Source organism: Hipposideros armiger, unplaced genomic scaffold (genome assembly GCF_001890085.2).
Source record: "Hipposideros armiger isolate ML-2016 unplaced genomic scaffold, ASM189008v1 scaffold_785, whole genome shotgun sequence".
NCBI classification, from domain to species: Eukaryota; Metazoa; Chordata; class Mammalia; order Chiroptera; family Hipposideridae; genus Hipposideros; species Hipposideros armiger.
This window is the reverse complement of record NW_017732135.1, coordinates 535,491-549,840: the sequence shown is the minus strand read 5'-3', so window position 1 is coordinate 549,840 and position 14,350 is coordinate 535,491.

Here is a 14,350-nt window from a genome sequence, read left to right as displayed (position 1 = left end):
TGCAAAGGTAAAGTGCCATTTTTACCACATTTTATCAGCAGTACATGTATTCACATGACATCACTGTTTATGTAGATCTTATTTTCTTTCTAAGGTTTTTATTAAAATATAGCTAACATACAATATTATATTAGTTTCAGGTTTACACCATAGTTATCTAACTTACAAACCTAAACAAGTGATCACCATAAGACCAGCAACTATTTAACACCATACCATACAGTATAATTGATTGTATTCCCTATGCCGTACACCACATCCCTATGACTAATTTGTTTTATATCTGGAAATTTGAACCTCTTATTCCCCTTCAACTATTTCCCCCCTTTTTAAATTTTTCAATTAGAGTTGACATTCAATATTATGTTATATTCATTTTAGGTATATAGCATAGTGGTTAGGCATTTATATCATTTAAGATGTAATCCCTGACTAATCTAGTACCCACCTGGCACTATACATAGTTATTACTATATTATTGACTATATTCCCAGGCCACTGCAGATAGCAAGAACTCATTTTCTTATATTAGTTTCAGGTATACACCATAGTTATTCAACATTTACATATCTAAAGAAGTGATCACCTTGATAAGTCCAGCAACCATCTGACACTGTACCATGCTATCACAATATTATTGACTATATTCCCTGCACCTTACATCCCCATGACTATCTCGTAACTACCAATCTGTACCTCTTAATTCCTTCACCTCTTTCACCCTGTCCCCCAACCCTCTCTCATCTATCACCCCAATAGATCTAGTACCATTTTGATACCATACATAGTTATTACAATATTATTGACAATATTCCTTATACTTTACTTTACATCCCCTTAACTACTTTGTAACAACCAATTTGTACTTAATCATTTTCCCTAATCATTTTCCTTTTTTCATTTATACCTCCAACTCCCCTCCCATCTGGCAACCATCAAAATGTCCTCTGTATCAATGAGTTTGTTTCTGTTTTGTTTGTTAACTTTGTTCTTAGATTCCACATGTAAGTGAAATTATATTGCATTTGTCTTTCTCTGTCTAACATATGACATACTCCATTCAGCACAACACCGTCCAGGTCCATCCATGCCACCACAGGTGGCAAGAACCCATCCCCTTCTATGGTGAAGCAATACTCCATTGTATATATGTACCACCTTGTCTTTATCCATTCATCCATCAACAGACCCCCAGGCTGCCTCCACATCTTGACCATTGTAAACAGTGCTGCAATGAACATATGGAGCACAAGTCCCCCTGAAGTAGCATTTTGGGTTTCCTCAGATAAATACCCAGAAGTGGGATTACTGGATTCTTCCTTGTCACTTGTTATGGCCTTTGTTTTAAAGTCTACTTTGTCTGGTATAAGTATTGTTACCACAGCTTTTTATTTGTTTGTTTGTTTCATTTTCATGAAATATATTTTTCCATCCTTTTACTTTCAGTCTATGTGTGTCTTTTGATCTGAAGTGAGCATATGCAAGGGTCTTGTTTTCTTATCCATTCAACCACTGTATCTTTTGATTGGATCTTTTAAGCTATTTACATTAAAAGTAATTGTTGAGAGGAGATCCATGACTGTGGAGTAGATAAATGCTGTGCCTGCTTCCTTCCATGAACACATTAAAATTACAGCTAAATTATAGAACAGTCAACCTGGAGAACCATCTGAAGTCTAGCCAAACAGAAGTCCTATAACTAAAAATATAAAGAAGCCACATCGAGAATGGTAGGGGGGGCAGAGACATAGAATGGGCCCCAAACCTCCTTGTAGCGGTTGAGAACTATAAGGTATATCTCAGCCATTGAAGTTCCTCTAGCGAAGCAAGGGACCCCAGCCCGCACCCAGAGTACTGGTGCTGGAATGAGAAGCCCCCACCACATTTAGCTGCAAAAAACAGTGGAAATTCTGACTGCCCAGGTGAAACAGAAGGCTGCAGGAAACTCAGTCATCCTCTTAAACGGCCCGTGCACAGATTCACTCACTTTCAGGTACTCACCTTGGGCTCTAGCAGAGGAATAGTGACTCAGGGGATGTTGAACACATGCAGGGGGTCAGGGGAGACTGAAGTGTAGCTCTGAAGCTGGGGGAAAGTTGCCATTTTCCCTGTGTGGAGTCCTCCTTCCCTGCCTCCTGCTGGCAGGCATCATGTTTCCTGTGTTGAGGCCCGCCCCCACGCAGCAAAGCCTGAATCTGATTGGCCTAATGAGCTTCACTGCCTCACCCTGCTGACTCACTGGGACCCTGCCCTATCCATCTCCCCCAAAGCTGAAGGTGCTTTCTCATCAAATAACCATCTCCACCTGCATTGCACTTTCTTGGAAAACTGAGTCTGAAGGCCACAGGTGGGCTATGACAGGCTCTCAGATTTTTGCTGAGTAGCTCCAGGCTCAGCACTGGCACCAATCCTGAGTCTACATTAACCTGATGACCACAGCTCTTCCTACTCTAGTGATTCCCTGAGACCCTGCCTCACCCAACTTGTGTACCGCACAAGGCTATGTCAATGGCTGAACCTTAAGGGAGCTGGCAGGTGACAGCAGACCTCGTGGTGTTCTGGCTTTTTGTGGAGCTACCCCAGGCCTGGTACTGGTGGCAGTCACCCTCTGTTTGCAGTGTGGTCTCTCCCATGTGTCTCCAGGGTTAACACAGGCAGCCAACAACCATGGATAGCTTTGTAGCTTCCACTGGGTAGCCCCTGGCCAGTTACAGGCAGTGGGTGACCTGGGCCTGCACTAGAGCCCCTTGCAGAGGCCCCAGAACTAACATACTTGGAGGTTTGCTTCAGACCACAGCAGAGTATCACCCAATTAACCCCACAAGCTGCACACCCAAAGGGTGGTCTCAACAGGCACCAGAGCTCACTGGAGCAAATACCACTCAATGGGGTAAGCCCCACCCCCACCCCCATAGCAGTCTGTAAGCTGTAAATGTGGCCAATCCCCATAACTAATCAGCTTGAGGCTCACTCCTACCCACTGACATGCCAATAGCAACCAAGGCTCAACAATAAAAGGAGGGCACACACAACCCACTCAAGGGACACTCCTGGGGAACCTGTAGCAGGTGACCAGAAAGGCTGTATCAGGACTCCACAGAGCACCTACTACATACGGTCACTCAGCCAAGACTTGGAAACATAGCAGATCTACCTAATACATAGAAACAAACAGAGAGGCAGCAAAAATGAAGAAACAAAAAAATATGTACCAAATTAAAGTATAGGAGAAAACTCGAGAAACTAAACAAAATGGAAGCAAGCATCCTAGCAGGGATACATGTAGAGTTATTACCATTTTGTAATTCATATTCTTGAACTTTTTTTTTTTCATCTTAAAGGAGTACATTTAAGATTCCTTGTAATTCTGGTTTGATGTTTGTGAACTCCTTTAGTTTTTTTTCTTGTCAGAGAAGCTATTTATCTGTCCTTCAATTCTCAATGATAGCTTTAATCAGCAGAGTAGTGATGGTTGTAGATCATTACTTTTCATCACTTTGAATATTTCCTGCCAATCACTTCTGGCCTGCAAAGTTTCTGTTGAGAAATAAGCTGACAATTTTACGGAGCTCCCTTGTAGGTAAGTAACTGTTTTTCCCTTGCTGCTATTAAGATTCTCTTTTTATCTTTAACCTTTGACGATTTAATTATGATGTGTCTTGGTGTGAGCTTCTTTAGTTTATCTTGTTTGGGACTCTGCACTTCCTGGGCTTGTATATCTATTTCCTTCACCAGTTTAATGAAATTTTCAGTCATTTCTTCAAATATGTTTTCTTTTTCTTTCTTTTTTTTAATTAAAGTTTATTGGGGGTGACAATGGTTAGTAAAGTTACATAGGTTTCAGGTGTACAATTCTGTAATACATCATCTATATATCACATTGTGTGTTCACCACCCAGAGTAATTTCTCCTTCCATCACCATATATTTGATTCATTTTACAAAGGAACAAGACAAACAAATAAAGAAACAAACACTCATAGACACAGACAATAGTTCAGTGGTTACGAGAGGGTAAGAGGGAAGAGGAGTGAAATGAGGGTATAAGGGATCAAATAGGTTTTCAATTCCTTGCTCTCTCTCTTCTTCTTCTGGTACCCCTATAGTGCAAACGTTGGTATGCTTGATGTTGTCCCTGAGACCCCTTAAATTATCCTCATTTTTTTGGATTCCTTTTTCTTTTTGCTATTTTCATTGGGTGTTTTCTGCTACTTTATCTTCTGAATCCCTGATTCAATACTCTGCTTCATCTCATCAACGGCTGATTCCTTCTAATGTATTCTTCATTTCAGTTATTGTAGTCTTTATTTCTTCCTGTTTTTTTATGTTTTCTATCTCCATTGTTATGTTTTCTACCTCTTTGTTGAAATTCTTCCTGAGGTATTGAGCATCTTTATAACCAGTGTTTGAAACTCTGTGTTTGGTAGATTGCTTATCTCCATATGGCTTAATACATTTTCTGGAACTTTGTTTTGTTCTTTCATTTGGGACATTTGTCTTAGTCTCCTCATTGTAGCTGTCTCCCTGTGTTTCTATGTATTAGGTAGGGCTGCTATGTCTTCCAGTTTTAGTAGTGTAGCTATATGTAGCAAGTGCCCTGTGGAGCCCAGTGGCACAGTGTCCACCACATGTGGGTTGGGACCACCCCACTACCAGTCTTGAGGTGGCTTCTTCTGTTTGTCCTTAATTGTAAAACTTTGTTTCAGCTAGACTTCAGGTGATTCTCAATGACGGTTGTTCTGTAGTTTAACTGTAATTTTGAAGTGGTCTTCAGAGGAAGCCAGCATAGCATTTACCTACTCTGCCATCTTGACAGGAAATCTGCATCTTTCTGTTGATGTTTATCACCTGACTGATGTGGTGCCTGCCCAATGTAAAGTCTCCTTTCCTGCTTCCATAATGTACTCTTTGGGAAAAAGTCACTATGTACAGCCCATAATTAAGGAGTAGGGAATTATGTTCTTCACCTCACTTATAGATTACATAATTATTTGGAATTCTGTGGGAGAGATGTCCCCTTTTCCTACATTTACTTATTCAATCATTTATTTTTATCTAGGTAAATTAATAGATATTTAATTTATATTTTGGGTTCTAATGCAACATTATGTTGTTGACCAAATTGTTCTACCCTTGGCTGTTTAGAACTCTCTCAGTTGGCCCCTGTGTCACATGTATCATTTAAAAAAGTCCTTTCTTATTTTTTTGATCCTATAAGATGCTCCAGGCTATTTCTGTATATTTCCTGCCCCAGTCCTAGCATCAGCCACTTTTCTAAGTTCTGGTTCCTTTTATTGTAGAATGGTATTTGATACCAAGATCTGGGTGTTAGATGTGCTCATTGTTATTGGAGTTACAGTGCTTGTAGGTTCTCTCAGCTCACACATTAAAGAAATATATGTGCATATTCTAACCTATACACATTCACATATTTGAAAACATTTCTATATGTAACAATCTGTAGCTATAGTAAGTTAAACATGAGTTCATACTGATGTCTCCAACTCTAATATGTTACTATGTGGGTCATTCTAATCTCCTCCTTTTGCTTCTATGTAACCTCCCACTCTAACAATTAGAAACCTGGCTCCTATCATTTAATATCCATTTACATAACTCTTCATATTCAGTGCACACATATAGAAGAATCACAATGGTAAACCCATATCATGATGGGAAATAACTTTACCAAATAGAGTACTGTAATATTCTAATGTGTGGATCTATTAATTCACCTATTGAGGGACATCTTTGTTGACTCTGTATTTTGGCCATTATGGATAAAATTTATATAAACATGTGTATGTGTCTGAGTTTTCAAATCAGCTGGGTAAATATCTAGTACAGTTGGTAGAAGTATGGTAAGACTATGTTTAGCTTGTAAGAAACTAAATGGCCTACCAAAGTGGATATACCATTTTGTATTTGCAATAGCAATGCACGGGGCTTCACATTCTTGCCAGCAATTGATACTGACATTTTCATTTGTATCTTGGTTGTTGTAATAAGTGTCTAGTGTTAGGTTTTTGTTATTGTAATTTGAAATTTCCTAATGGCAAATGATGTTGAGCATCTTTCAATATTTTTATTTGCCTTTTATATACTCTCTTTGCTGGGGTATCTGTTCAGAACTTCTGCACATTTATTAGTCATGTTGTTTTGCTATTGTTAAGATTTAAGAATTCTTTGTCTATTTTGGAAACAAAACCTTTATCAGGTATATTTGTCTTCCAAATATTTTTTCCCAGATTTTGGCTTCTCTTTGGATTTTCTTAAAAGTATCTTGCTCCTATAAGAAAATTTTAATTTTAAGTACAATTTGTCAACAATTTTTTTATACATTATTCTTTTAGGTGTTGTATTGAAAAACTCTTAACCAAATCTCAGACCATCCAGATTTACATCTATGGTGTTTTTTAAAAGCTTTACAATTTTTTGTTTTACATTTAAATCTCTGATTCATGTTGAATTAATATTGGTTAAAAGGGAAAGATCTGTATCTAGGTTTCTGAGTTGTTATTGTTGTTGTTTTTTGTTTTCTGCAGATAAACATTCAATTTTCCAACACCAATACCTGAAAAAATTATTGTTCTCCATTGAATTTCTTTGCTCCTTTATCAAGATGAGTTGAAAATCTGTAGGATCTATTTCTGGCTTTCTATTCTGTTCCATTAATTTATATGTGTATTCTTTTGACAATATCATGTTGTCTAAATTACTGTAGCTTTATATTAAGTTTTAAAATTGGGTCGTGTCAGTCTTCCAACTTTGTGCTTCATTATTGTTTTGACTTTTCTAGGTCTCTTGCCTTTACATACATGTGTTAAAATATATTTTTCTATATCTACAACTTTTCCATATACAAAATATGGTATGCTGGGTTTTTAATTTGAATTATTTTGAATCTATAGATTATGTTGGGAAGAATTGACATCTTAAAAATATTGAGTCTTTTCAGTCCGAGGAATACAACCAATAATGTTGTAAGCATTTCTTGGGGGGCCAGATGGACCCATGTCCTTTTGGGGAGTCCACTTCATAGTTGATGTAGAGGCCTGACCACCGCATTGTATTTCTGAAACTGATGTTGAATAATACTGTATGTNTGTATGTCAACTATAATTATATATACATATAACCTCGGGACATGGAGTAGAGTGCGGGAACGGATTCAATGGAATTGTAATAGATAAGCATGATATTGGGGGTGGGAGGGCAGTGGATGGGGGGAGGGGGATTGTTACTTTGTGAGGGTGAAAAGGGTAACTATTGCATTGTTCTGTACACCTGAAACTAACAATAAAAAAAAATATTGAGTCTTTTGATCCATGTACATGGAACTTGTCTCCATTAATTTAAATCTTTGATTTCTTTCATTAATTTTACATTTATATATACCAGAGGTGTCAAAAAATGTATACAAGTAGACACTTTGGTCAACATTGCTCAAGCAGTAGTTCATGACAATCAGAAATATCTGGACACTGATGGTAACCACTTTGAGCACCTCTTGTAATTCCAGAAGTCAAACGTGACTTGAATTCACCTTTTTTTTATCAGTATATATTGAGTATTACAATTGTAATACAGTTTTCCTTTCTTAAAATGTGTATACATTTTTTGGCACTGTGTGTGTGTGTGTGTGTGTGTGTGTGTATAGTTTTTTACCTAAGTATTTCATTTTATTTGGTGTTATTGTACATTGTTTAAAATTTTACATTTTGATTTTACATTGCTGTTTGAAAGGAAAGTAATTAACTTTTGTATCTTAATTTGTATTTTGCAGTGTTTCTATACTCTTATTTACTTATTTATTTATTATTTTTTTAATTAAAGTTTATTGGGGTGACGATTGTTAACAAAGTTACATAGATTTCAGGTGTACAATTCTGTAATACATCATCTGCATATCACATTGTGTGTTCACCACCCAGAGTCAGTTCTCTTCCCATCACCATATATTTGATCCCTTTACCCTCATTTACCAAGCCTCTCCCTCTTTCCCCTCTGGTAATAACTAAATTTTTGTCTGTGTCTATGAGTTTTGTTTCTAAATTTGTTTCTTGTATTCTTTTGTTGTTTTCAGTTTTTATTCTTAATTTTTTGAGGAACCTCCACACTGCCTTCCATAGTGGCTGCACCAATCTGCATTCCCACCAACAGTGTATGAGGGTTCCTTTTTCTCCACAGCCTCTCCAACACTTGTTATCATTTGTCTTACTGATGATAGCCATTCTACTGGTGTGAGGTGATATCTCATTGTGGTTTTCCTATACTCTTATTTGTATAAGCATATTGTTGACATTTTGCAACAAGTTCATGAACTTAATTATTGGACCTCATGTGTGTGTGTGTGTGTGTGTGTGTGTGTGTGTGTGTGTGTGTACCATGTTATATGCAATATAAAATCCTTGGCACTTGTTAAGGGCATAAAACCAAATTATATCTCCATAATGATAAACCTTTATGATAGAAAACAAACTGAGGACTGGGGACTGACTAAACAAATGTGATTTAAACTTCAGCTCTTTGGTGTATCATTTAGTCATTGAAGCATTAGACATTTATTAAGTGCTTCCTAAATGCCAGGCATTGTTTCAAGTATGGGAGATAGAGTAATGAACATGACAGTCAAAGTCTTACTCTCTGTGTATGATCTAACCTGACACTAAAAGACTTATCTTTCTCAGTGGGGTGGGTTAATAACAGAGAAGTTTCCTGTGACAGCTACCGAATAAGGGCAGGTACAACAGGATATTTTCAGATGTTAGTCTCCAGCATTACAATGGAAACTACTTTAAATGATAAAGAGATAGTTCATTCAGCAGCTCAACAGTGCTTTTTTGTGCTATATCACCACTATTGGCTTTATGCTTAGGCTGGTAGAAATATGGATGCAGCAGTTCTGAAAATATCAGACCGAGCAATCTTTCAAGGTGCTTTCACTTACTGTCTGTCTTGGTATGAAAATCAGCCTTGCGAACCATGTATAACATAATTAATAGTCCACATGCTATGATAAAGAAAGGGAGTTAGAACCAGAAATCCAGTCTCCTCATGCATAGTCCTGAACACATTCCCCAGGTCTTATAAGCACACTCTTTATGCTCTGGTTCTTAGATAAATATGTGACTTCCATCAAAAGTTGTGCCAAACTTTTTAAGGATGCTCTACCTGATAATTGCCAATGTTTTTACTCTTCTGATCAAACTTCTCTCACTTCTGCAATCTGTGCTCTCTGTAATTTGGTTCTGAAACACATTTGCTATTTTGAAATTATATTTAATATTTAGCACTGCATATAACCCAATGTAGAATTATATGTCTACTCTATACTTAGAAATAATTGTATTTTTAAAATCATCTTGAATTGTGAAATGTTTAATTCTGATAATCAACTAGATCTTCAATCAGCTGCAGGTAGCAGAAATACCTAGTACAGCATAGGGAAGATAGTCAATAATATTGTACTTAATATGTTTGGTGTCAGATGGGTACTAGACTTAATGGGGTGATCACTTCATAAGTTATATAAATATTTAATCACTCTGCTGTAAACCTGAAACTAATATAATATTGTATGTCAACTATAATTGAAAAATTTTAATTAAAAAAATTTTGAAACAATCATGAAGTATGTTATTTTTCTGGATATTTGTAAGTTTGTGATTTGTTGCAACTTCTTTTCTCATTCCTAACACATATTCACTTATACACCTAAAAGAAATATTACAGTAGTTTAGACAACTAGTTTTATTTTTCTCTACTACTGGCTACTGAAAGAAGCCAGTAGTACCTTTATGTCTCATGTGAAAAAAGCAGAATGATAAGCAGTCCAGGATTTGGTTAGTGGTTCAACAAGTTTGGCAGAAAATAACAACCCTTATTTTTCCTTCTTTGCCATCTTGCATCAAGGAAGCCAGATGACAACTGCACTTCTAGGCATCTCACAGTCATTCCAGAAAGAAAAAGGTAATGAGATGGTAAAGGGAAGCTCTGATCAGGGACTGATACCCTCATTGGTGAAACATGTGTCTCATATTCAGTTAGCTGCAATAGAAGCTAGAGTATTAATTATGTTCAAAATTTGATCCTCTGAAGTAGACAAAGACAAGTGAGAATGCGATTGGATTAAGAATTATAATAGACACCTGCTACGCTGAATGAATTAACAAATGCAGACGAATGGTTGTGGAACCTACCATTGGGTTGTCAGAAAAGTCATGACATATTTTCTTTATGTTTTTCATTGCAAAAATGCGTCATGACTTTTCCAACAACCCAATATATACCACAAAACTCATAATCCTCTGGAATTCTGAAATCTTGTCCCAAAGAAATAAAATCCACATTTTTTTTGCCAAATTACAATCATGAAATTAATTACATCTAAATTTATTGAGTAGTTACTATGTCTCAGACATTGTTTAAGGTGTATATCTGTATTAACTAATTTAATCTTCTCATAACTTATGAGACTAGTGCTATTAGGCCCATTTGACAGATGATAAAACTGAAGGAAAAGAGAGGCTACTTCCCACCCTAATTATTTACACAGGTGACTCTTTTTATATTGGTGTGAAGGAAAAATCTAACACGCATTTTAGGTACATGTGACATTGATATAATAAGTTTAAAAGAATACATATTAGGATACCAGAGAATATCATCTGGAAGATATGGACTGGTTGTGGCTAATAACTCTATTGTCATTCATAGAAATGGTATAAAGAACCATTATGTTATTTCCATCTTATTATATCATGATTTCATATTACAGATGTTAGAAAAAGTGGTCTATCATAACATGAAATTGGTTCTCTACCCTCGTTTTGGGTCAGCACTGTGTCAAAATATAATCATATGATAGTAGCATAAAATTATATATTACTAACAATGAGTAGCTAATCATTTCAATTTCTTGGTGATTGTTATTGTTTCACTTTGTCACAAAGACTGAAGAACTTTCCTGACACAAAATGGAAAACAATGTCATTTCCCTTCTGAATATTTCAGCTTATAGGTTGTATCATTAAACCCGTAAAATCAAAACATAAATTGCAATCTGACCCTTAAAGGTAAATTCCATTAAAAAATGTTCCATGTTTGAAACTGGGTTTATGAACTCATTGCTAATGCTGAAGTGTAACAATGATTGTACAAAGTATAGAGTCTTTCATTTTATCAACACTTTCAGGGTGGGTTATATAACCATGGTATATCTCAATTATCTTTCAAAGTTCTCTCACACAGATAAATTGCCTGTGGTTTTCCCTGTAAGTGATTGCTGGCTTTGCTTGTGATTAAATGATGAACATTCTGAGTCATAATATCAAGATTATCTTCAGAGTGACAATTGCCTTTGCAAAAATAATAGGGCTCATTGGCTCTCTTGCAACCAAGTAAGTGATAGAAAACCATAGTTAATTATATATCTTGTTTTACTTTCATCCCTGAATTCAAGTCATGGCCTCCTATCCAGCCACCCTGCCACTCCTCCAAGGATTTGTAGCATTTGGCAAAGTATTTTCTTAAAGGAGATGGCTAGGGACATGCTCACAGGGGATGGATCTTCACCTGTTTTCCATAACTGTCTTCGATCAGGCCTCTTGTGCTGCCTTGACTATAGTCCATCAATCTGAGTCACGCTGGAATCAGATTGTTCAGTCTGCTCTCTTCAAGGAGAACACATGCCAGGAGACTGTGGTGCAAAATGTTACACCACATAAAATGTCAGTGAACCTAGACTTTTATAACCAGCCAAAGTTTTGCTCAAATGTAAGTCACTGATAAAATAAAATTTTCTAGGTTATATAAATACATTCAAGAAGTATTGAAATAAGTATTGAAGTTAGAACTTGGGTCAAATTCATAAACCTCCTAATGTTCAGGTGATTCCCTAAACAACCCAGCAGTTCTTAGTTTTGTCCTTTTAATTCCTTATAGAATATAATGCCTTTACCTTGGTCTCTGGCTTCCACTTTTCTTCAATGTCCATCTAAAATGTCACTGCATTTTTTGAGATTTTCTTAACCCACCATGTTCTCTTCCTTGTGCTTTCAAAGTAGGATCTCTTTTATAACAATTTTCTACCTTGAATCATAAATTTGTCTATAGTTATAAACTTTTGTGTGATTTCATGCTATTTATGAATAAGAGGGTTTTGGTGTTTTTCAATCCATGGTACACAGCTAGCTAAGTATCTTACATTTGGTGATTGAGCATAAAAATTTGCTAAGTGGTTGAATGAGTGTACACAGTAATTTTTATTCTGCATCTATTTTTGACCTCACACTATTTTCCTGGATTTTTCCCCCTCTATCTTCTTCAGTTTCTCTGCTATATATGTAAAAACAAACAAACAAACAAACAAACAAAAAATCTACTCATAACTAATATCTGTAACAACTATGCCAGTAAAGTCTTAAAGTAGGTTTTAATATAATCTATGACATAAAATATCTAGAAGTACTTTTTAGAAACTTCTCCAACGTCTCTGTCTCCTACTTCATCCTAAATACTTTTTCCCAACACCAAGAATTAAGATGAAAATTAAAATCTTACGCATTATTCCTTTGGGGTATTTTGTTAAATGGATACTACTAAAAGTATGCAGTTTACTAGAGTATTAAAAGCATGCAGTTTACTGGAATATTTTGTTTTGAAATAAGAATTTTATTCTGCTACAGTTTGGGAGATGTGCTCTTATTCTATTGACCACTTAAAGTATATTGGATGATATATTCTGAGCCCAACCAATTTATTAGTATGCTGGATGCTATATTATTATTAACAAAATATATTTGTCTATTTGCACTAATAACTTCACACATATTTAATAGATGACTAAAGTAAGTGGTTATATTTAAGTATATTTTATAGTATTTTAGTATAGCATTAAGGTCTATAACCACAGAAATGTGGTAGTTCCTTTTTGTTGCTTAATTCTGCAGTTGTTTTCAGGACTCATCAAATCTCTTTCAAAGTTTGCATTCAAGAATAATGGCTTGTTCAAGTGGAGTATTGAGGCAATCATTCCTTTCATACTATCCACCTAGATCTGGGTTTGGCAAACTGCGACTCATGAGCCACATGTGGCTCTTTGGGTACGTTCCGTCTCAAAAGTTTGCTGACCCCGGGAAGAGCCAATCCTGTTCCTCACAACAATTTAAAAATTATTCGAGAGCCATAAATATATTTTTACAAATAAGGAAAATTTAAAGTAATATTATATATGAAACTATGATAGTTTTATTTTCATTTTCAATTTTACTTCAGAGCCACATGTACGTACCCAAAGAACCAGCTGCATATGGCTCGCGAGCCGCAGTTTGCCGACCCCTGGTGGCTCTTCCATCTCAAAAGTTTGCCAACCCCTGACCTAGATCATTAGGCTATTCCTATGTTAGTTTTCAAAAATACCTTCATGCTTAATTTTCATAATAAATTTGGGATATAAACTTTATTATCAAATTGTTACATGTAAGGAAATGAGGCTTAGACACGTGAATAAGCCTTTCTGATTTCATTCCGCTAATAAAGTCTGCAAATGTAAATTTGACCTAAGAATTTTCCTGCTGATCTCATTCATTTTCCATATCAGAGCTATCTACTGATGAGGGTTTCAATGGGTTACTATAGCCACCTATGCCTACAGTCCTGTGGCTTATATTCTTCTGCCTGGACAAAAGCTTTATCAGGAGTGCTCTGAGCGTTTGATATAAAGTAGTTTATTTCTTATCTAATGGGGAATCTTCAGTTGGTGGAAAATAATGTTTTCACTTTAAAAGTAATGACCCATTACGATGTACTTGAGTATTTTTTTTATTCTCTAAACAAGAGAATTTAATATTTTTTTTCTAGTTGGTTCACTAATTTTGGCTATCTGGTTCTGATACAGTAAAATTCTTGTTATCTTATGGGCCCAGAGAATTATAGGAGCTTTTCTAAAACAGAAAACACTGGAACACTTCTAAAACTATCTCTAAGAACCTTAGAATCATGCAATTTTTCTATGTAAATTTTTCAAATAAAATGTTAGTATAATGAAATCATAAAATACTTCATTACAATCTAACGCTTCAAATTATTTTCCAAGATGTGCCTTGCTTAAATTTTGTTTTGTTGCTATAATTTTACATGTTTGTTTTCGTCACTGGTAAAGAGATTATAAACCCCAGGTATGTGAGTATTTTGCTGGTTCACCTCAGAGAGAAACATAATAAAGGGCTGAAACAGAAGGCTGCAATCTGAACAGCAGCTTTCATCTGTCCATGTAACTTTCTCATATATATTTTTATCAGTACATCAGTATTTGCTTTCCAGAGTACCTCTTATTAAGAATGTATTTT